Source organism: Leguminivora glycinivorella, chromosome 13, assembly GCF_023078275.1.
Source record: "Leguminivora glycinivorella isolate SPB_JAAS2020 chromosome 13, LegGlyc_1.1, whole genome shotgun sequence".
NCBI lineage: Eukaryota > Metazoa > Arthropoda > Insecta > Lepidoptera > Tortricidae > Leguminivora > Leguminivora glycinivorella.
In genome coordinates, this window is record NC_062983.1 from 2,137,013 (window position 1) to 2,160,760 (window position 23,748).

The 23,748-nt window shown below is 37.7% G+C and overlaps 1 protein-coding gene across 1 annotated transcript in view; it reads left to right on the forward strand.

The window, feature by feature from the left end:
- Positions 1-23,748, forward strand: part of LOC125232428 (hemicentin-1) — a 380,757-nt gene that overhangs the window by 125,726 nt on the left and 231,283 nt on the right. The gene's annotated exons all lie outside the window — the stretch shown is intronic.

Sequence of the window (23,748 nt, forward strand, 5' to 3'; positions counted from 1 at the left end):
GTGAGTACCTACCTTATCATTATTTAATTTATTTAGCCTACGCGAAAGTACCTAAACCATGCATGTAATTATGTAAATAGGTTAAGATAAACAATTTAAGATTGCTTAAAAAATGAGCGCATCTTGCCATTAAACGTAACAGTTTGGCAAGTTTTTTAATGTATAAAATTAGTTTAAGTTGTTTCCCGTTGCCGTTGCCGGTGTTGCCCGTGTGGTGACGGGTTAAGAATTTCACCACCCCCTTTCTTCCCGTGGGTGTCGTAGAAGGCGACTGTGGGATATGGGTTAAAGTGTGGCGTAGGCGAGAGGCTGGCAACCTGTCACTGCAATGTCACACTTTCGTTTTCTATCGACCCCTTATTTGCCAAGAGTGGCACTGAAACTTGAGTAGTTTCATGTGCTCTGCCTACCCCTTCATGGGATACAGGCGTGATTGTATGTATGTATGTAAGTTGTTTTTTTCAAAATAAATTTTAAAAAAAATCTGAAAGGCATACATATGGTGATTTTTCCGTTTTTAAAGGAACAGCATGCAATTACGTACGGAACAGTGACATTTAGTGCAGTGGAACTCCTGATGATGGTCAGAATGGAACTCCTCAAATCTGAACGGCACACTTATAGTGACTTTGGTATTTTTTTAAGAACAACATGCACTTACGTCCAGAACAGTGAAATTTGGTGCAGTGGAACTGCTGATGATGGTCAGAACGGAACTCCTTAAATCTGATCGGCACACTTATAGTGACTTTGGTATTTTTATAAGAACAGCATGCACTTACGTCCAGAACAGTGACATTTGGTGCAGTGGAACTGCTGATGAAGAGTGAGCCGCCCCTGGTTAGAGTTCCGTTCTGATAATCATTGTCACCTGTAAGTAATTCAGAATCATCCAAATTTCAAAATTGGTTCTGAAATGACGGAGATATCGAATAACAAACATTAAAAAATATACAGACGAATTGATAACATAATCCAACATTTGAAAGTATTTATCACCAGAACCCCAAAGGAAGGCGGTTTTTTTTTTCTTAAAAATTATTTTTATGACGCCAACCATAAAATATACTTTCACATTGGTAATCCAAATTTACCTTTTTACAAAATAGCGTCAGTAGTATTAAAAAAATATATCTTCTTCTTCTCTCTCTTCTTCTCAGCATATTTGCGTCCACTGCTGAACATATGCCTCTTTCATTGATTTCCATTCCGTTCTATATGCGGCGGTTCTGTGCCAGGTCGGCCCTACCGTCTTTTTGATGGTCGCGTGATAAACCATATAACGTCAGGCCGTCCTTTTCGCACTATTCGTAAGTTCTATAGGGACGCACCGATGCGATAAAAGTTTATCCAACTAGTGTGCTACGTGCGCAGGTGTTAAAAAACATATATTCCAATATCTTATCTTAAACAAGCTATTAGATATGCCGTGACAGACTAAATTATGCAAATTACAATAGGTAGTCCAAGCACGCTTCACCAAGTGTTTTTTTTATTAGGAACTGATTTGCGATTGATCTAGTGACCGAAATAACATAAATATCCTTACTCGTTTCAGCCTATTCACACTTCACACACAAGAAACAAAAAGAGTTTTAAATGATTCACGGTTAGTTTCATTAGACTTGTAATTGACCGGGATATAGACCGTTATTACCTTTTTGATTTTTATTGAGGTCCCGATATTTCGACGCACAAGGTAATCACGGTCAATATCTAAGTTCCAATATAAGTCCAAGAAACGAAAGTCATATTGTCAGGGAATTTAGGTGACGGGTGCGTATGTCATTCATTTGAAATTCGCACTAGTAAAGAGCGAGCGAGGTGAGCAATTCGTTAGTACGGACAGTTTATTAATTCCCACATCTGCTTTGATAATTGGTAAGCAATCACTTTCTGTCATAGAAAACGACGCACCTCCGCAGCTAAACTGTGGAATGAATTGTCGCCTGCGGTGTTTCCAGACCGGAGCGTACACGAGTCTTAAAGGCCGGCAACGCACCTCCACCACCTCTGGTGTTTCGGGTGTCCATGGGCGGCAGAGTTCGCTTAGCATCAGGCGACCTGTCTGCTCGTTTGCCTCCTATCCCATAAAAAAAAGACTAGAAAGTTCCATCCGACCCCGATTTAGTCCACCGTGACTCATCCTTTATTTAAATATTTACTGACGTCTTTGTCTATTCTTTAAATTAATGTATTCCTTTTTGTCCATTCGTCAAAGTAATTTATTCCTTTATTTTCACCAAAAGAAGTGATTTGTCTGTTAACAGCTGTGTGAGTAAAATGATGATCGATGATTATTGCGCGTGACTTTGATGACCCATAATTTACATTGATGGCTTTATAGTGACAAAAAGTGGTGTTGATGTTTTCAAACGTCTTGGATTGACGAATAAACTATTATTTTTATTGTGGGGGAAAGAATAAGCGATAGGTTTTTTATACATGTCAGTTGTTACGTCTGCGAATGTAAAACAAATTAGTATTTTGTTTTTCTTTTTAATTTTTCAGACAACACAATTTCTTGAGCATTCTCCCGTACCTAATAAAAGGTCTAAAAACATATCATTAATAAATAGTAATAATGATTGCAGGATGATGCTGGGCTATGTAACTATAAAAAACCTAAGCCACTCAGGCTGTTATTGTGGACATTTTAAGGAACCTCGTGTTGTTATGTTTAAAATGTGAACTTCAAACTGTAAGAAACATTTTTTAAACGACGAACTATGAGATCCGACTGTGTACTTCAAAATTTTCAAGTAGACTAAAGTAAATTGCACATAATACCCAGCCGTCATGACGTCACACTCACATTTCAAGCCCGGAATGGCACCCCAGACTGTCAGTCCATAAATCGTAACTCGCTCAACCAACCCAAAGTACCTAATGCAAATCTGCCATTACGCCATTATAATGCTAATTTTACACTCAAAACATACATTAACTACATTCTCATTTACTTCGCAACAATTTATCAAAAAATGCCATCACCATGTCCCATAATTTTACCCATGTAAATACATTTAATACCTAAATTATTCCTCAACAACATATTTTTTTGGTGTTGCCCGTTTTCGAATACCAACCATGTACAGTAGTTGTTAAAGTCTATAATTTAGATCGGCGCGTGTTTAAGTAGAGAGGTTGTGAAAATAAATCGTATTTGCAATGAGAATGTTAAGTGGCCATACGTCATAGGCGAGAGCTATATATTACAGATGCCACTGAATATGAATGAAGGTGCTCACTATTTTTAAAGGAAAAAGTCGACATTTACAGTGAAGTTAGTTTGAAAGGTTTTTATATTGTTGGAAAGGAATATACAGAATAATAGTTACTTGTATGCGTACAAATAGGCAGGGTTATGTTTGTAATGTGTGAATTTTGAGTTGCTTTTTACGTGCTGTAGGAACATAAATATAATGAGCTGACTTTTGTGATATATGTCCGGATGGTCTCCACTACAAGTCGCAATTCTCAACCGATTCTCTTGAAAATTTGTGACCAACTTCTAAGACTAAGTTTTTTTTTTGCAGAGCCAGTTTTTTAAATATGTATTTCAAAATGTAGCAATTGCCATACGGGACTTACGCACTAATAGGTAGCGTATCATATATGGCGCGTAAGGCGAAGGTTACCTGACTTTAATAATGAAACTTCTAGTCCCGGGGTTTTGTCATTTTTCATTGCAGCTAACTAGGACTAGGCCCATTTATACGACGCGTAATATTATATTGCGGTATTCGATATGTATGCTGATTCGTATGCTACCCTCACAATTCGCGATGGCACATCAAAATGCGAGTTCAAGCGCCATAAAAATATGCACGTTTGAAGGTTTTAGGAGGTAGGGCATAGCGAATGATATTCCGCTTTGTGTGGTAGGGCACAGCACAGCGGATATCGTCTCGCTCGAATCTAGAGCAGAGCCCAACTGGAGTAGTACCTCCGCCTTACAGAAGACCGCAGCCAAATAGCACTAGACCCTACTCATAGTGTTGTGTTCCTGTCGGTGAGTAAGGCTGCCAGAGCTCAACGAGGGTGCGGTGTGCTGATGACGGGAGGACTTACGGAACTAACTTGTTCCGTCTATTGTCCTTTGGAGTCGTCGGCAACCCGAACCCTCCTTAGAACTTGTACACTCCTTTTTGCTGTGTACTTAACACAGCAAAAGGGAATGTACAAGCTTCTAATGGGGTGGCAACGCGCATGTGACACTGTTTGAGTTGCAGGCGTCCATAGGTTACGGTGACTGCTTTGCATCAAGCGGGCCGTATACTTGTTTGCAGTTAAAGCAGCGAAGTAATGCCATAACCATAATATCTACGAGTAAATATATAAAAGAATTAAGAAACTGACTGACTGACTAACATATCAACGCACTGCCGAAACCGCTGGTCCTTTAGATTTCAAATTTGGCACGTAGAGTCCTTATAAGGTGTAGAGGAGCACTAAAGAAAGGATTTTTCAAAATTCACATCCTAAGGGGGTGAAATGGGGGTCCAAAGTTTGTATGGGAAAACAAGATTAGATTAGTACGCGACTACGCGGGTAAAGCCGCGGTAGAAAGCTAGTGTAATATACTTAAAGGTTACTATTGATATTGACAGTAGTATCATATATCGCATCGCTTAACCATTATCCGCTTTCAGTCGTTTATCTACGCTATTTCCAAGCATAAAATAGATACTAAGAGGCATGAGCCTCGCCTAAAAGTTCTTTACGGTAAAACCGAATGTGCCAAGCCCTGTTTGTAACCGGTAACCGAAGTAGACTGGAAGAAATGGCTTTTAGTACCCATTCCGCTTGCAGCATTGAGTAGTTAATGTGTTTCCAACAGATATGGGATACGGAATTCTGAAGATGCATTTCTTTAATGGGTTTAATAGCATTTTATACACGGTGTACCATGAGGTAACCGAAAGATTTTGACTACGCATTTTTGAGGGAACAATAAAGATAAAATGTTATATGACGTCAAGCAAAGTTCGCCAAAAAAATGTTTTTTTTTTGTATTTTTAACCCCCAACGCAAAAACGACGGGGTGTTATAAGTTTGACGTATCTGTCTGTATGTCTGTCAGTCTGTTTGTCTGTCTGTCTGTGTGTATGTCTGTCTGTGTCATCGTAGCTCTCGAACGGATGAACCGATTTAGATTTAGTGTTTTTTGTTTGAAAGCTGAGTTAGTCGGGCGGGAGTGCATGTTCTTAGCTTATTAAATTAAAATTTTGAAAAAACCCCCGACCGCGACATAGTGGACCGATATTCATGAAACATGGCTAAGAACACTCCCGACTAACTCACCGCTCAGACAAAAAAAAACTAAATCTAAATCGGTTCATCCGTTATAGCTACGATGCCACAGACAGACACACACACAGACAGACAAACAGACAGACAGACACGTCAAACTTATAACACCCCGTCGTTTTTGCGTCGGGGGTTAAAAATAGACACGTGTCAAGCAAAAACACCACTTTAAATCCGTACTGTTTTTGTCTCCGTCTAAAATTAAACTGCAGATGCTTCCTCTTGGGATCAGTAGGTGATAATATGCGCTAAAGATGGCGTCATATGGTGTGTTCTAAGATTAATCCTATGACCTTGGCTTAAAAGGGCCTAAAGGCAGGAAATAGAGGGAAGACAAGGTATGGCACGCTGCGTGAAACTTGCACGGGAAGCATGGTCGCGCGATAAATGATAAAACATCTGGCCGTCCCTATCGCACTTACTAATAGTGCGATAGGGACGGCCTGATATTTTATCGTCTATCGCGCGACCATGCTTCCCGTGTTGGGATATGAATAAAAATGTGTAAATGTACCTACTGTCTGTAGGTAGTGTATCTAGTAGGTAGATTGTTATTTTTAACCCCCGACGCAAAAACGACGGGGTGCTATAAGTTTGATGTCTCTGTCTGTGTGTGTGTCCGTCTGTCTGTGGCATCGTAGCTCCCGAACGGATGAGCCGATTTAGATTTAGTTTTTTAGGGTTCCGTAGTTAACTAGGAACCCTTATAGTTTCGCCATGTCTGTCTGTCCGTCTGTCCGTCCGTCCGTCCGTCCGTCCGTCCGTCCGCGGATAATCTCAGTAACCGTAAGCACCAGAAAGCTGAAATTTGGTACCAATATGTATATCAATCACGCCAACAAAGTCCAAAAATAAAAAATGGAAAAAAATGTTTTATTAGGGTACCCCCCTAGATGTAAAGTGGGGGCGGATTTTTTTTTCATTCCAACCCCAACGTGTGATATATTGTTGGATAGGTATTTAAAAATGAATAAGGGTTTACTAAGATTGTTTTTTTATAATATTAATATTTTCGGAAATAATCGCTCTTAAAGGAAAAAAAAGTGCGTCCCCCCCTCTAACTTTTGAACCATATGTTTAAAAAATATGAAAAAAATCACAAAAGTAGAACTTTATAAAGACTTTCTAGGAAAATTGTTTTGAACTTGATAGGTTTAGTAGTTTTTGATAAAAATACGGAAAACTACGGAACCCTACACTGAGCGTGGCCCGACACGCTCTTGGCCGGTTTTTTTTGTTGAAAGCTGAGTTAGTCGGGAGTGTTCTGAAACGTGGCTATTTCATGATCGGACCACTATGTCGCGGTCGGGGTTTTTTTCAAAATTTTAATTTTGTGGTTAGGAGTAGGTAGTTAGTTAGTTAGTTTTACAGTTTGGCGAAAGATTAACGATATGCTTGTGTATATTGTCTATAAAAAAAAAATCATAAATACTATTGTGTTAATAGGCTAGTTTCCTACTAGTCAAATCAGCTTATTTTTATGAACTGTCAAAACGATTTGCTAATATGGAATTACTATGAAATACGAGCGACTTCACGGTTAATTCATTTACGAGTAGTTTATATCTTTCTCTTTCTATTAAATAGAAATTATGTTTAAAAATAACTACTGTCCATAATTTTCTTCTAATGTTGTGGTGCTTTATTTCGTGCACTGCGTAAAATATTTTATTTTAAGTATAGGAAACTAGCCTATTGTACTTAATTAGTAAACACACAACTGTATAGCATACACTAACACACTTAATAATAATAACCTGGATTTTCGTAACATGTGAAATAAATCACTCTTTATCACTTTAAAGTTGCTGAATTCGAATTTATACTAAAGAAGACGACACAGCGATACGATACCTACCAATACCTTTATGATACCTCAATACTTCTGAAGACCTGAAAAATCTGTATCGTATCGCTGATATCTCTTAAAAGCATTGTTGAAATATGGAGGAAATATTTTTTTTATACTACGTCTGAGGCAAACTAGCATATGGTCTGGTGGTAAGCATTTTCCGTAGCATATGGACGCTTGAAAGTCCATGTGGCTATTGCCCGGAATTTTCATGTTTTTATCAATCAATGGCGAGATTTCATGGATGTAGGTACTTAAACGCATTACTATCTACTTTACCACATCTCGGACACTGGTGATCAAATATATGAAAGAGGCGCGTTCCTAGCACACCTTCTAAGCTCGTGTAGGTGAACGCGTACCATGCTTGTATGAGTGAGATATGACAGGTCGACTGTTCGCGTTTTTGACAGACGGTAACTGTGGACATATTGTACGATAGTACTCTTTATTATACTGTGACTTTAGCAAATCTATCGCAAGTTTCACACGACGAACCATATTTATACCAATCCAACATCTAATCCTAACAGCCCCTTTTAAGCCCCTAACACACTACAGGTGTACTCACACGGTAATATCCGGCGAGAGTCTGTCCCGGAAATCGATCAACGCCTGTCTACCTGAGTACCACCAAAGAGGATCGAGTATTATAGAGAGTTACTGTCGAAGTAAAATGTGTAATCACAGTGCATAGACTGCCATCTCTTGACACAGGCTTAATCCTCAGAACCTCAGTTTTGACAATTTGGCCCATAGTCTTAGCTTGATATGTTTTAAAATGTCAAATATAATATTAGCGCCATCTAGCTCAGCGTACCCCAAAGCTGTAATGTGGTGTAATTCTTAGACATTATCTGTCTATACGGAGTTACAAATGTCATTGGTACCTACCAAGGCACGCACGAATTCGCCTGTCGAAAGTCTGTGGAAAACGACGTAATGCTATTTTTGATAAAGGACGGCTAGTAATTTTAAAACTAGTGGTAATGACCACTCGTTTTCGATTCTGTTAGTAGAATTTAAATCGCTAGTAGTGGAGATATTATTGAACAAATTTCAAGACCCGTCCGTCCGTCCGTCCGCGGATAATCTCAGTGACCGTCAGCACTAGAAAGCTGAAATTTGGTACCAATATGTATATCAATCACGCGGACAAAGTAGTACAATAAAAAGTGGAAAAAAATGTTTTGAACAGTACGGTACCCCCCTACATGTAAAGTGGGGACTAATGTTTTTTTTCATTCCTACCCCAACGTGTGGTATATTGTTTGATAGGTATTTAAAAAGGAATAAGGGTTTACTGAAATCGTTTTTGATAATATTAATATTTTCGGAAATAATCGCTTCTAAAGGAAAAAAAAGTGTCCCCCCCCCCTCTAACTTTTGAACCATATGTTTAAAAATATGAAAAAATCACAAAAGTAGAACTTTATAAAGACTTTCTAGGAAAATTGTTTTGAACTTGATAAGTTTAGTAGTTTTTGAGATAAATACGGAACCCTACACTGAGCGTGGCTCGACACGCTCTTGGCCGGTTTTTTTCTAATTAGAAGTAAGCCCTATAATATTTTTTACAAGTCTCCGATCTTATTTTATTGTAGGTGATGGTAAAACACCCTGTATAAAACAAGATCCCAATAGCTACGTAATTAAAGGTAGCATCTGCAACGAACTACCGCACTGCGTCAAATGGCAGGCTAAGATTATTGGAGAAAAATTACACCCGGCCCGTGCCAGGTTCTGTTTAACTGCGTTTTTCTTTGTGAATACATTCCCTTTTGTTGGTTAGTACTACTTACACGGTTTTCATTTTTGAATTTGGAATGTTCTAAATCGCGCTATGGAATATTCGCCATTTATTTTTTGTTGGTTAGTACTACCACTGGTATTACTTAGACGGTATTGATTTTTGAATTTGGAATGTTCTATATCGCGCTATGGATTTTTTCTTGTCGCGTAGTCGCAATTATTTCTTGGCGGGAAGAGTGTTCCAACCGCAGTTTGCCAGTCGGGTCAAGCCCAACAGTCGGGTTAAGCCCGATCATTCAGCTCTTGGCGAGATACAGGGCGCCCCCTTAAACTAAAAAGTCTTAAAGTGAGACGTTTCTTAAAGGTTTTAATTTACAAAATGTAAATAATTAATTGAGATACGGTTGTACTCACGTTATTATATCGCTATTGCTGCGACATGTTTCGGGCCAATTCGGAGTACAACCGTGAGTACAACCGTATCTCAATTAATTATTTGAATATGTCTCACGGAAGTTTAACGTGTATAAAATGTAAATAATTATGCGTGGAATGGTAGACAAAGATTATTGGAGAAAAATTACACCCTTTAATTGCGTTTGTGTTTCTGGTAAATAGTAACCAACATATATTATATGTAGGGAACTTTAATAAATAATACCTAAAATTAATATAGTCTGCCAAATGAAAAAAATAACAAATCAAACTGAAGACAGTGTCTGTCACAAATATAGTTTTTTTACGGTTCAGTATTGTTAAGGGGCGAATGAAACTGTCTGAATGTCTGTCTGTCTTTTCACTAAATATCTCGAAAACTATTTTTGCTATCGATTTGAAATACTTATTTTATGGAGTCTACCACACATACCAGAAACAAAACGTGGCATCAAAATACAAGGCCAAGTTATTTTGGTTATGTATTCTAGCAAAAAAACAGACGAAGCTATTGCTAAGCATTTAACGTTGCCCATGGACAAACTCAACACAGGGTTTGTAAAGGCATCGCCGACCTTCAATGCGCTCAATTTACTATTGTTTTACTGCTGTAGCCTGAAAATGTAGCGAAACAGTAAATTCACGAATTTTGAAATTTAGTTCTTGAGAAGCTTTGAAATTTAGTTCTTGACAAGGTTTGAAATTTAGTTCTTGACAAGGTTTGAAATTTAGTTCTTGACAAGGTTTGAAATTTAGTTCTTGACAAGGTTTGAAATTTAGTTTTTGACAAGGTTTGAAATTTAGTTTTTGACAAGGTTTGAAATTTAGTTCTTGACAAGGTTTGAAATTTAGTTCTTGACAAGGTTTGAAATTTAGTATGTATGTATGTAAACACTTTATTGTACATAAGACAAGTTAGGACATAGAAATACAGTATAGTTATGGTGTACAAAGGCGAACTTATCCCTATAAGGGATCTCTTCCAGTCAACCTTTGAGCGAATTGAGAGGAAAAAAGTAATAAAAACATGATAGACAAACGAACACTGTACAGAAAGAAAAAATAGTTCAATTCAATTATTACCCCAGTAATAATTAGAACATGCAGCCTATTATACCAATATATACAAATACATAAATATACATATATACCTTATATTTAAACAAATATATATATATATATATATATATATATATATATATATATATACATACATAAATACAAATATATACAATATCATAATTAAATTAAATAATTAGTACTCAACCAGTACACAAGTCATTAGATAGCCATAACTTATGCAAATTCCTCTTGAGTGTTGCTACCGATTGGGACTGTCTAATAGACAACGGCAATTTGTTCCATAATTGTACAGCGCGCACTGTGAACGACTCCGAGTATGTCCGGGTCTTGTTAGACGGTACAGCAAGAGTCAGGTTTGCACTAGATCTCAAGCGATGACTACTACCAACTGCCAGGTATGTAAATCTCTCGGAGATATATGGAGGAGAGGCTGGATTAAACAGGACATTGAAAAGCAATGTCAAAATGTGCACGTCCCTACGCCGACGAATCGGTAGCCAACCAAGCTGAGAACGGAACTCAGAGATATGGTCATACTTCCGTAAACCAAAAATGTAGCGGATGCATACATTTTGTAGGCGCTCTAGCTTATCAAGCAGTTCCTCCCTCAGGTCCAAAAATGCAATGTCACAGTAATCTAAAAGTGGTAACAAAAGGGATCGTGCAAGCGTCACCTTGGTGTGAAATGGGAGAAAGTTTTGGAGTCCTTTTAAAGAGTGGAGAGAAGCAAACACCCTTTTACTCACCTCAGCCGTATGCGCAGCCCATGAGAGCGTCCTATCCATGGTGATACCCAAATTCCTAACAGTAGAGGAGAAAGCGATGGGAATACCATCAAAAAGAATGTCGGGTACCACCATTTCCGAAAGCTCTCTAATATAATAAGGGCTACCAACAATAATTGCTTGTGATTTCTGTGCATTCACTTTCAAACCATAATTACATGCCCAAATGCGTATCGACTCAAGATCCTCATTCATTTGCCTGACAAAGGAACGTACATCATCAATGCCAGCCGCTGCGTAGATCTGTAAGTCATCCGCGTAAAGATGATAAGAGGATCTAAGGGAGGTCGTGATACCGTTTATAAACATAGAAAACAGCAGAGGAGAAAGCACGCCCCCCTGTGGAACACCAGCGGAGAGTTCACACCAATCAGAAAACCTTTCATCTAGTTTAATTCTCTGTCGCCTTCCAAACAAGTAGTCGCGGAACCAAGTAAGGCTGATAGGTGAAAAGTTTAAGGATTGTAGGATGCCAAGTAAAATATCAAAGTCCACTCTATTAAATGCGCTACTGAAATCCAGAAGAATCAAGATGGTAAGTTTCCTGTTTTCAATATTAAGGCGAATGTCGTCGGTGACTTTGACCAGCGCGGTCACAGTGCTATGTCCGGGCGGAATCCGGATTGGAAGGCATTAAATAAGGAGTTTTTATTAAGGTGAGAGAGAAGTTGACAGTTTACGTGATGCTCTATGACTTTGGATAAAACTGGGAGAATTGAGATGGGGCGATACTGTGAGAAAGAGATAGGATTGGAAGTTTTAGGAAGAGGAATCACGTGTGCATGTTTCCACGCCGAAGGAAAAGTACCTGATAACAAAGAAAAATTAATAATATCAGAAAGGATAGGAGGAATAAAGTCCGCTGCAAGCATGAGCATGTCCACGCTCAGATCATCTTCACCGACGGCTTTGGACTTTATAGATTTGATAATGGAGAGAGTCTCTTGAGGCGAAATTTTACTAAACTCAAAAGTAGGTAGGTTAGAGCGTACTGTGTTGGCCAAGTGTGATAATGTAGACAGTTTAGTCAATGGATCAAGAGGAACTGTAGAAGAACTAAAATGTTTATTCATACCATCTACATCAACCTCACCTAAGCAAGCTGGTTGGTTTCTACCCACTCCGAGCGACTTTAAAAATTTCCATAGCTTCGCCGGTGGACAGTCCTCGATCGAATTATGGATATAACGGCGCCTCGCATCCCTACACATTTTATTGCAGCGGTTCCGTAACCGCTGCAATAAAATGTGTAGGGATGCGGGATGGAATCGTGAACATTATATCTCACTCCGTAGTGAGATATAATGTTCACGATTACCGTCTGATGGATCATGGCGCAGCTTTATACGTGCTCGATCGCGTTTCGCCATGAGTTGCTTAATATCCGGAGAGAGCCACGGCGCAGGATAGTGTTTCACTCGAGTTGGTTTTAACGGAGCATGTTTGTCAAAAATGGCAAGCAATATTCTATTGAAGTTCTCTACCTTTAAATTAATATCGTTAACAAGTTCAACACTTTGCCAATTAGCCTGTGAGAAATCACTATGCAGTGCTTGCAGATCTATATCGCGCAAATTCCTACGCATCACTACTTTATGTTTTTTTTTTGGTGGACGAATATTAAATGAGGCATAAATCAAGTCATGATTGGAAAAACCAGCAGCATTAAACTGACCATGGGATGATACCAAATCTGGAGAAGTAGTTAGGATGAGATCTAAAAGGGAAGGGGGACCATTGTGAGGAAAATGTGTGGCATTGAGAGGTAAAACATGAAGGTTTAATGAGGTAGCAAGAGAATAAAGCTTAGATGAGCGAAGATCAGATTTGAGGAGACAAGTGTTGAAATCACCCATGATAATTGTGTGATCGAATCGGGGCTCAAGATCCATAAGGTTATTTTGCAATATGTCAAAGTAGTCAACATTTAAAGAGGGACTATAAAAAACACCAAGCAGAACTTTTGAATGGTGCAGGACAACCTCTAAGAAAAGATATTCTGGACATGAATTGGAGTAGACACTAAGAGAAGGAGAATGAGAAACCACTTGACAAGCGAGATTACTTTTTATGTAAATGGCAACACCGCCCCCGCGAACTTCTGATCTGCCATTACTAGAACCAGTCCTGTCATTAAAAATCAAGCAGTACCCGGGCAAAGGATACAAAGTAGACGGAAGCGTGGGTTTAAGCCAAGACTCCGAAATGAGTATTGCGTGTATATTTTTATTATCACTGAAGGCAGTTAGTAAATCGGTGTAGTGCGCTGGTATACTCTGTGCATTTATATGGACCACGTTGAAGTTTTTCACTGACGAGTCAAAAGTACAATGCAATCGCTCACATAGCTCAGGCACGTCAGACACGTCACTCAAGGAGTCATATAGACTTGAAGATGAAAGTGAGAAGAATTCACTATCTAAACTGGCATTAGAAGCATCGGACAAACTGGACATCGTGAGTACCATTATATATTATAAATAAAAAATAAAAATACGTTATATATATTATTCAAAATATAATACAAATACAATAATATGTAACAGATATATTCAGCTATGCTAGTAAAAATACACAAAAGAAACCTACAACACACCTCAATTGCTCGCCGGTTGCTAAAATAGATACAAAGAGAAAAAAATAAAAGTACATGAATTAATATTTAAACAGAACAGCAAGAAATCTTAAACAGAAAAATAAGCCTGAACACTCCAGCATTAACGAAACGCAGCAACAATACGTCTGTACGTCATAATTTATGTCAAACTGACAGTTTGGGGTGACAGCGCTGTCATTAGCATTTTTATGAACACCTTAATTCGGAAGTAACAAAATTAATGTAATAATAAGTTTTTTATGAACACCTTAAGCATTTTTATGAACACCTTAATTCGGAAGTAACAAAATTAATGTAATTTAGTTCTTGACAAGGTTTGAAATTTAGTTCTTGACAAGCTTTGAAATTTAGTTCTTGACATTATTTTGCTTAGTTAATGAGCAACTGCTGTTATTCAATGTATTTGTTCAATATTATTAATAATTACATGCATACATACATACAATCACGCCTGTATCCCATAAAGGGGTAGGCAGAGCACATGAAACTACTAAAAGCTTCAGTGCCACTCTTGGCAAATAAGGGGTTGAGAGAAAACGAAACTGTGACATTGCAGTGACAGGTTGCCAGCCTCTCGCCTACGCCACAATTTAACCCATATCCCATAGTCGCCTTCTACGACACCCAATTTATAATTACTGTATCAAAAAACAACATTATTAATAATTACTACCAACAAACACAAAATAGACACATTTAAAATATCACCCCCATCATTAACACCATCATTATTTATAAATCACAGCAATGTCATGAATAAAAAAAGAATGTCCGATTCGAATCAGAATGGGCCTCTAATGGGCGCTCCTGTTAGAAAACAACGCCGTGTGATCTTATCTGATCTTATATCTTGATATCGATAGTTTTGAGTCGGGCTCCAGTGCAAGATATTATAAAGCAGAGCTAACCTATTTTTAGGCAAAAGCTGCCTATAATAATATTCATCAAAAATGTCGATAAAATCAAACTACATAATAGTGTAATAAAATTTTAATAGGTAAATACTTGATGTATTAATTATCTTCATTGACCAATTTTCAGGTATTTTATTAATTTTTATCACAGAAGTACCAAAAAACTATAAACACATCCTAGCGTCTCGCGAGCGTAGCGTTGGGCCAACTGTATGAAAAAACACGCTGCTCGACGCGGCGACAGGCTTTCCCATACAGCTGGCCCAACGCTACGCTAGTGAGACGCTAGATATCATCATCATCATCATCATATCAGCCCTTTATCGCCCACTGGTGAGCATAGGCCTCTCTTCTAGTGCGTCACTTCTCCCAGTCCTGGGCAAATCCAGTTGTGACCCGCAGTTTTTCGGATGTCGTCGACCCAACGAGCCAACGGATGCCTGGCACTTCTTACATTTGTTAGCGGCCACCATTCCGTGAACATTTTGGTCCACCTGCCATCACTCTGCCTAAATATGGGAGGCCCTAAGTCGCAAATGCTTGTAAAATTGACAGGAAGACGTTGGCTTCCCAAAGTTTTTGACTCGTAAACGCCATAATCGATCGCACAAGCTTTACATAGCTGATCTTCAACTATACCCAATCCCATAACCCCCCGATCGTCGTGTGTGATCTCGTAACACTCGACACGTGCGTTATTGTTATCTCACAGATAAGAGCGCTTGTTTAACTATCCGTTACTGCGTGGGTGGAGAAATTTCGAATGTAGTTATGAAAAGTTTCGAGATAAGGAAAATTTTATGGGACCTACGCTAGTGTAATATGGATTTTTAAAGACTCATCGAAATAAATCAGTGACCTGACCGCTTTGTATGGGCGACAGCTACAAACGTTAGACGCTAGCGCACTAAGTAAAATACCCATCGAAAAATAATCGCTGGCGTTGAACTCATACCGACGATCTTTAGTTTCACTAGTGACCGCTGACGGCGCTGTACTATAATATTCTCCATACTAAAAATTTACGCAGTCGCTAGCGAGTATCGACAGTGTAAACTCATGGTAATGCTACTGTGGGTTATTTCACCACAGTGACCACATGACACTGACAATTCTGTGCGTATTTGTGGGTTGATAAGGTAACATTGTCACTCAGCGTCAATATTGCCTTGTTGAACAGGCAATGGACGGCCAAGTGTCACTGCCGGGCGACAATTACCACTAATTGTGAAATAGGCCACTCTCACCACTCACAAATCAAAGATGGCGGCTTTAATGTATGGGATATTAAATAAATAAATATTATAGGACATTCTTACACAGATTGACTGAGGCCCACGGTAAGCTCAAGAAGGCTTGTGTTGTGGGTACTCAGACAACGATATATATAATATATGGTAAATACTTATATACATAGAAAACATCCATGACTCAGGAACAAATACCTGTGCTCATCACACAAATAAATGCCCTTACCGGGATTCGAACCCGATTTGGTCCTACATCCGATATCGGATCGGATAATGTGAAAACGCACTAATATTTCCCTTATTTATTTATTTATTTAAACTTTATTGCACAAAAGACAAACTTAATGTACAAAAGGCGAACTTAATGCCATGAGGCATTCTCTACCAGTCAACCTTAAGGCAAAGCAGAGAAGATTGTAGGCGGTGCATTGAAAACAAAAGAACAGAAAAAGAAAATCAGAAATCTAAACCATACTTACATCAAATAATACATAAATATAATTTAATGATATATACATATACTCATTTATACATAATTGATATACATATAAACATTAAACTTGTTAGATAGATACTTAATTCTTCTTTGAACTACCAACTTGTACTATTATAATAATTGTGAATATTACAGCTAAACTAAATCCACTTATTCGTTTCAGGTACTACAGGATATCCAATATCTTCAGGCAAAGCAGCAATTACTTCATCTAACAGATAGGTATCTTAGGCTAACATTCATCGATGTTGATCGAGCTTCAAACTACTAGTTTACCTAAACTTCGGCTAATGTTAGGTCCGATAGTTGAACTATATGAACACAGTTTGAACAGTGTGTATACTTGTAGTAAGCTCAGACAGTGCACTTGAGTGATAGTGAAATAAAGCTATTATAATTATAGAGGTAAACAGAGAGTACATTGCGTCATAAAAAAACGCTCAAAAGATGACTTCAAAGTCCCATTTATACTTCCAAAATCATTTTTTTTTAAGTAAATAAAGGTTAGGAAAGGCTCGTTTAAGTAAATACTTAATATCAATTAAAAACTATGGAAGACAAATTAATCAGGTAGATATCGTAATACCTGATACATTTTTAGGACTGTATGATGCTTTATTTGACGTTCATATGCGCATTGTAATATGCCTACTTGGAAAATAAATATTTCATTTCATTTCATTTCACTGTTTATATAATTTTACTCTGAAAAAGTTCTTATGAAAAAAAGGCAAAATCAATTTATGGATTTTGGATTTCTAAACTGCTAACCAAGTTCCTTTCTTTCTTATTTGGATTGAACCTCTCGTATGCGGCGATTTTTTTTTTCATTACATATGGTTTTTCTCGTACGCGTTCCGACATACGACAGATTAAGGATACACCAATGCATATATTTACACTCAGGAAAATATCTATTAACTGACTCAAATATCTCGCTCAACACCAGTTAGTAAGGCCCACTTGTACCTGGGCTGTCAACTGTCAAATTCCATATAAAATGGTGCGTTAACCCCCCATTTTCGTTGGTCCAAGTGGCCCTAATAGGTACAACATTATAACATCATTCGCAAAATCTTCGACGCGTAAAAAATTCACGGTCCAAGAAATCATCTGCAACTATCTACGCTGTGAAGTTATTGACGTAACCGGTTACGGGCACAAACAGGGCTGTTTAGATAACATGAATATGCAGAGTTTATGGTGTGGTTAACTTGAAAAACATTACGGTGGCTGGTTTCGACTTGCGAGGCTTTGTCTATAAGATATGATAAAAATACTATCTTAAAATTATCTTGGTCTATGCCAAACTTGGCTATTATCTATTGGATATTAGTAGGCTGATACAGATGAACATACTCGTATATGTAGACTGTCAAGCAAAATTGACACTAAAAAAAGGTTTAGCATCCTATAGAAAATTTGAAATTTAGCGCCTATTTTAGTGCAAAGATTTACTTGACAGTTTATATTTTTTATACATTTGATACAGAGCCACTCGCAGCTATGTAATTTATCGATAAATTCATCGATAAATCAAAAACAAAAGGTTGAATTAACCTTTTGTATTTAAATTGTAATTAAATGGGCCACAGACTAGCCAAAGGCAAAGACGTGGCCTACGAATCCTACGATGGAGTGTGAGCTCGCCGAGAAAATGCCTGTTGACCCTTTTTTGAAACTATCGATATGAACAGCACTTATCTAGATGTGGTAAAATTTCAATACATTATTTCATCCTTTTTAAAGTCGATTTATTTTTTTGTTTCTAAAAGTTAATATTACTATAAAAATTCATTATGCATAAATTCAATATAACGTAAAACCGACACTAATCTGTAACATCAAAATGTCTGAATATTATTTAATTATTCAAATGTAATAAAACGAGCGTTAATTTCGCAAATCGACGCAAACAAATATACGTGTTTTGCATTCAAATACGCGATTTCAATGTAACGAGGAACATCATATGAGTACAAATACAAACTGAACAGAAGGGGCACAGGAAAAAAAACTGCCGCGTCGCGATGTTTTAAATTGTTGCTAAATGCGAAATATTTTTCAGTCATTTGGTTTTTGATAGGCTTGTGTCGTTCACGAACTATGAACTGTTAGGAATAAAATCCCATCAATGACCGAAATGAACTGAATCTTTCCGTGCTCTGAGAATCGGTCTTTGCTCATTTAGTTCAGTATAGGATCGGCGAGCGCGAGCGGTTTGGATCGAGAACGAGTGTGTGACTGCGCCGACCGAGAGCGAGAGCTACTTAGCAGAGCAACACAAAAGCGTCAAGTTTTCATATTAAACTTCTGTTACTTACAACCTTTCGGCCCGGAATGTTACTATCTGTGGACTATTCGTATCATTTTGACACTATTCAGTCCCATTCGTTCTGATCTTTCCGACCGCAGTGGTCGCTGGTCTGGCTGAACTAAATGAGCAAAAGACCTAAAAGAGCGAACTAGTTCGTGGGAGCGATTGAACGAGATCGGAGCGCTCCGATCAACGAACGAAACGGCACAAGCCTAGTTTTTGAACACACAAATTTTAGTTACACATTTTACACAAATATATGGGATATTATTTTCTATTTTTTAAATATCTCACAAAATCGAATATATGTAGCGAACAAAACCCACGTATATTGATAGTATTTAGACATTGTTTTTTAAGCTTAAGATTGTATAAAAGGTTTTTATTACTTTTGCTACTAATGTTTTAAAGAAACTGCGTTGTATATAGCGTCTATGCTGTTTGATTTTTGACACTACTTTTCAACTTCTCGAAAATACTCAACCAAAATAAATCCATACTAATATTATAAATGAAAAGTGTGTGTGTCTGTTTGTTTGTCCGTCTTTCACGGCAAAACAGAGCGACGAATTGACGTGATTTTTTAAATGGAGATAGTTGAAGAGATGGGGAGTGACATAGGCTACTTTTTGTCTCTTTCTAACGCGAGCGAAGCCGCGGACATAAGCTAGTATAAAATAAAAAAATAGTTTATTTCATGAGCACTGAGACAACATAACATAAAAAATGAGCACTAAAAACAAAAACAAAATTTAATATTATATGGGTATTTATAGAGTAAAAGCCTCAACTATAACCTTCGATGAAATATGGGCGTTTTTAATTGCAGTCCTCAAGCTGTTATTATCTGTGTTGTTGACGGTATGTTGACATGTATACGAATATTTGCTCGCACGTCGCCGAAATTAAACCGGATCAAATGGATCAATCGAGTCACGGATTCAATTGACAAGTCAAGTGTGTGCAAGTTAAAGGGTTTTGGAGTTAGTGTTGCCCATGGATACCACCACGATCATCATCATCATCATCGGCCTTCTGGAAGAGATTCTTTAAAGGGATAAGTTCGCCTTTGTACTTGTAATAATAATAAGCTCTTTTTCCTGTGTGTCGTAATATTTTCTGGTACAATAAAGTGTTTTATTACTACTACTACTACTACAGTATTCAAGCAGTGTCAGGTGGGGCGACATAGTTTTTCGTCGACAAAAAGACAAACTTCTACTAAAATATCAAAAATAATCGCTGTTGTAAAATATATCAGAAATATCGAGTATTACGATACGATACGATACGATACGATCATTTATTAATTAAAAGATATTTTACATGTCATTTTCTTAATTCTAGGTACCTATATGTACTTATCTTCTTCCTCCTACCCTTATCCCACGTTATGTGGGGTCGGTACAACACGTCTTCCTCTTCCATTCTCCTCTATCTTTCGTCATCTCAACACTCACATCTTTCTTCCTCATATCCTCTTTCACACAATCCATCCAGCGTTGTTTGGGTTTACCCCTCCCTCTCCATCCATCAACCTTCATCTCCAACATTCTTTTGCCTATATGATATTCATCCCTCCTCATTATAAGACCGAACCACGCCAACCTGCCACTCCTCATCTTTTCTGTTATAGGCGCAACTTTCAAACTTCCCCTAATATACTCATTCCTGATCCGATCCATTCTGGTCACTCCACACATCCATCTCCGCAACAACAACATCAACATTCTCATTTCCGCTACGTGCACTCTCCTTTCATTCTCCACCTTTGTCGCCCAGCATTCAGATCCATACAATACAACAGGCCTCAGGTACCTATGTACTTATGCTATTACTGAATTACGTATGGTATTACTAAAATATTTCATGTTTTTCTCATAAATTACAAAAATATATAATTATATTCTATTTATTTTATAAACAATTTGCTGGCGCAAAATTTTACAACACAGCTTTCACAGATAAAGCCTTAAAATATTTGACTAATTAATGTACCTTCAAGTCCAAAAGCGTTGTAATACAATACCTAAAACAAATGCCCATCTCAGTTAACCTTACTTAACCTTCTAAAGCTAAAATATTAAAACACAAAACATGATCTTGATTACGTCGAAATATTGCCCGTTATTCCTTTAAATTGTTTGACTAATTTTGTTAATTAAGACTAAAGGGGACGAATACTCCGAAAACAGTTTCTCATACAAAAGGTAGTCCTTATTTTCCCCTTTGACATACATACATACATACATACATACATACATACATACAGTTATACAATCAAGCCTATATCCCATAATGGGGTAGGCAGACCGCATGAAACTACTCAGGTTTCAGTGCCACTCTTGGAAAATAAGGGGTTGAAAGAATCGAAATTGTGACATTGCAGTGACAGGTAGCCTCTCGCGCCTACGTCACAATTTAACTCACATCCTACTATAACAGTCGACTTCTACGACGCCCACGGGAGGAAAGGGGGTGGGAATCAAACCCAGGTCTTTAGCTTACGCGGCTAAATTTTTTACCTATAGACCACCCGACCGCTTTTTTTATTGTAAAAATTAGATGTTGCGCACATTTTGTTTAATATTTGTAACTCTCCTACTCATAATAATTAGTGAGCTATGGCCAATTCTTGCTTCAGTACTTACCCCTTATAAAAACCCATACAACATAATGAAACTTCGCAAAAAACCAATTTCCTAACACTCTCCATCAAAATTACAAATACACTTAAGAAAAAAATTATTCAACCCTCACCTGCCCGCGCCAGTAATTTGGTTGCAGTGGAAAAAGCCCGCTGTAAAGGGTTGACGCCGAAGTAATCGAGTGTCATTACTCGACTATGAATAAATTACACAAGTTCCTGGCACCGCTTTGGGTGGTGGTGCGAGTTTGGGGAGGCAGCGGGATTGGGGCTAAAGTCCAAGAAATGCTATACCGGTTTTCAATAAAGGCTTTCGCGTCTTTTGACAGGAGAGACTTTGTTGCTCACAATGTTCAACTCCAACACCACAACAATGACAATATAAGAATGTGCGGTGTATAAAACAAATAAAGGGAATTTGATTTTGTGAAGAGACACGTTAAAGCATTTTCACATTATCCGATCCTGTATCGGATGTAGGAAAGATGTCAAATTTGGCGCCTTTAATATATAGGATATCGAATTGAATAATGTGAAAATGCACTTAGGGCCGGTTTTTCAGTCGCCAGATAAATATATTTAGTAGATAAATATATATTACTTCACTTCTTCCTTTTCATCACACGTATAAATGACAATGACAGCTAACATTTATCTGACAGATATTATTTATCTGGCGATTGAAAAACCAGCCCTTAGTCTTATAGGTCGGAGTCCGAGTCAAAATGTATGGTTAATTTTAGGAAATTGTTCAAATACTTCAGAGTAAGAAGAGTCAAAAATGGAAGAGAACGTGTTGGTCAACCCTGTCGTGCCACGGTGAATTGATCATGACCCATACCCATACCCTGTAGATGTATTTTGCCTTTTGAATCACTTTGGTTAAAGTTGACCCTACAAGTTCCACGATATTTAGACTAAACTCGTTTTCTCTGTTACTTTCGTCAGTTTACTCAGTTCTTTATTCTGTGAAATATAGCAATTCACAAACCATTTTCCAAAAACGCTCTCCCGCCACACCTTACACCAAACTTTTATGCAGAGTCGACGCGCTCTCAGAGTGAAATTCGTTATTATATCGCATTTTGAGCGCGACCCGCGCGTTAAAATTGAGAGAGGTCTCTCTGGGACAAATTTACTTTGTAAGGTGTGGCTTAAATAAACCATTCAGATTATTATGTTCAGTGTTACCATGTTTGTGGTGGTTTGTGGTTTTGGTTCAGGAAGTCTAGTGTCTGCTATTACAGCTTGAATGGACACTAGAATTATATTTAAAGGTTACATTTTAGTTTTGCGAACTGGGTTGTAATGTGTAACATTTTGTGAAATGAAGAAGTTAGCGATTTTGACGACCGGTATGGCGTAGTCGGTAGTGACCCTGGCTGCTAAGCCGCGGTCCTGGGTTCTAATCCCGGTAAGGGCATTTATTTGTGTGATGAATACAGATATTTGTATCTGAGTTATGGATGTTTTCTATCTTATATAATTATGTAAATAAGTAAGTATATCGTCGCCTAGCACCCATATTACAAGCTTTGCTTAGTTTGGGGCTAGAATGATCTGTGTAAGGTGTCCCCAATATTGATTTTTATTTAGTAGATGTTACTAAATTTTTCACGGGACCGCCAATCAAGTACCTAGACGGATTGACATACTTGTACACAGCCAGAAAAAATGCTGAGAACTCGTTAGTTTTTTTTTACTCTTGGTGTTGGTTTTCAGTGAGTATGGTTGCCAGAGCACAATGCAAATGTGAAGATTTAGGACCAGCAACGCCTCTTCTATGTAATATGTAGTTTAAGAGTTAACTAATGACAAATATGATTCTTTCTTTGCAACAGAATGCTCTAAATTTAAATGTCATGAGTATCGTATGCAGATTTTGTAAAATAAAAATTACGATGCATTAGTAGGTAGATATTAGCTTCCTAATTTAGAACATTTGCTTATTGTTTCTAAGTATATAATAGACTAGCTTTTGCCCGCGGCTTCTCTCGCGTTAGAAAGAGACAAAAAGTAGCCTATGTCACTCTCCATCCCTTCAACTATCTCCACTCAAAAAATCACGTCAATTCGTCGCTCTGTTTTGCCGTGAAACAAACAGACACACACACTTTCCCATTTAATATTAGTATGGATAACTTAGAAATTGATGAAGATAATTAGTACATTAAAATACAAGTAATTACTATTAATATTGAATTTAGTATTACCATAAGATTTATTGTCCAATATAATTACTACAATTCATTTATTACGTAAGCTCGTACCAGATATCACAGAGCGT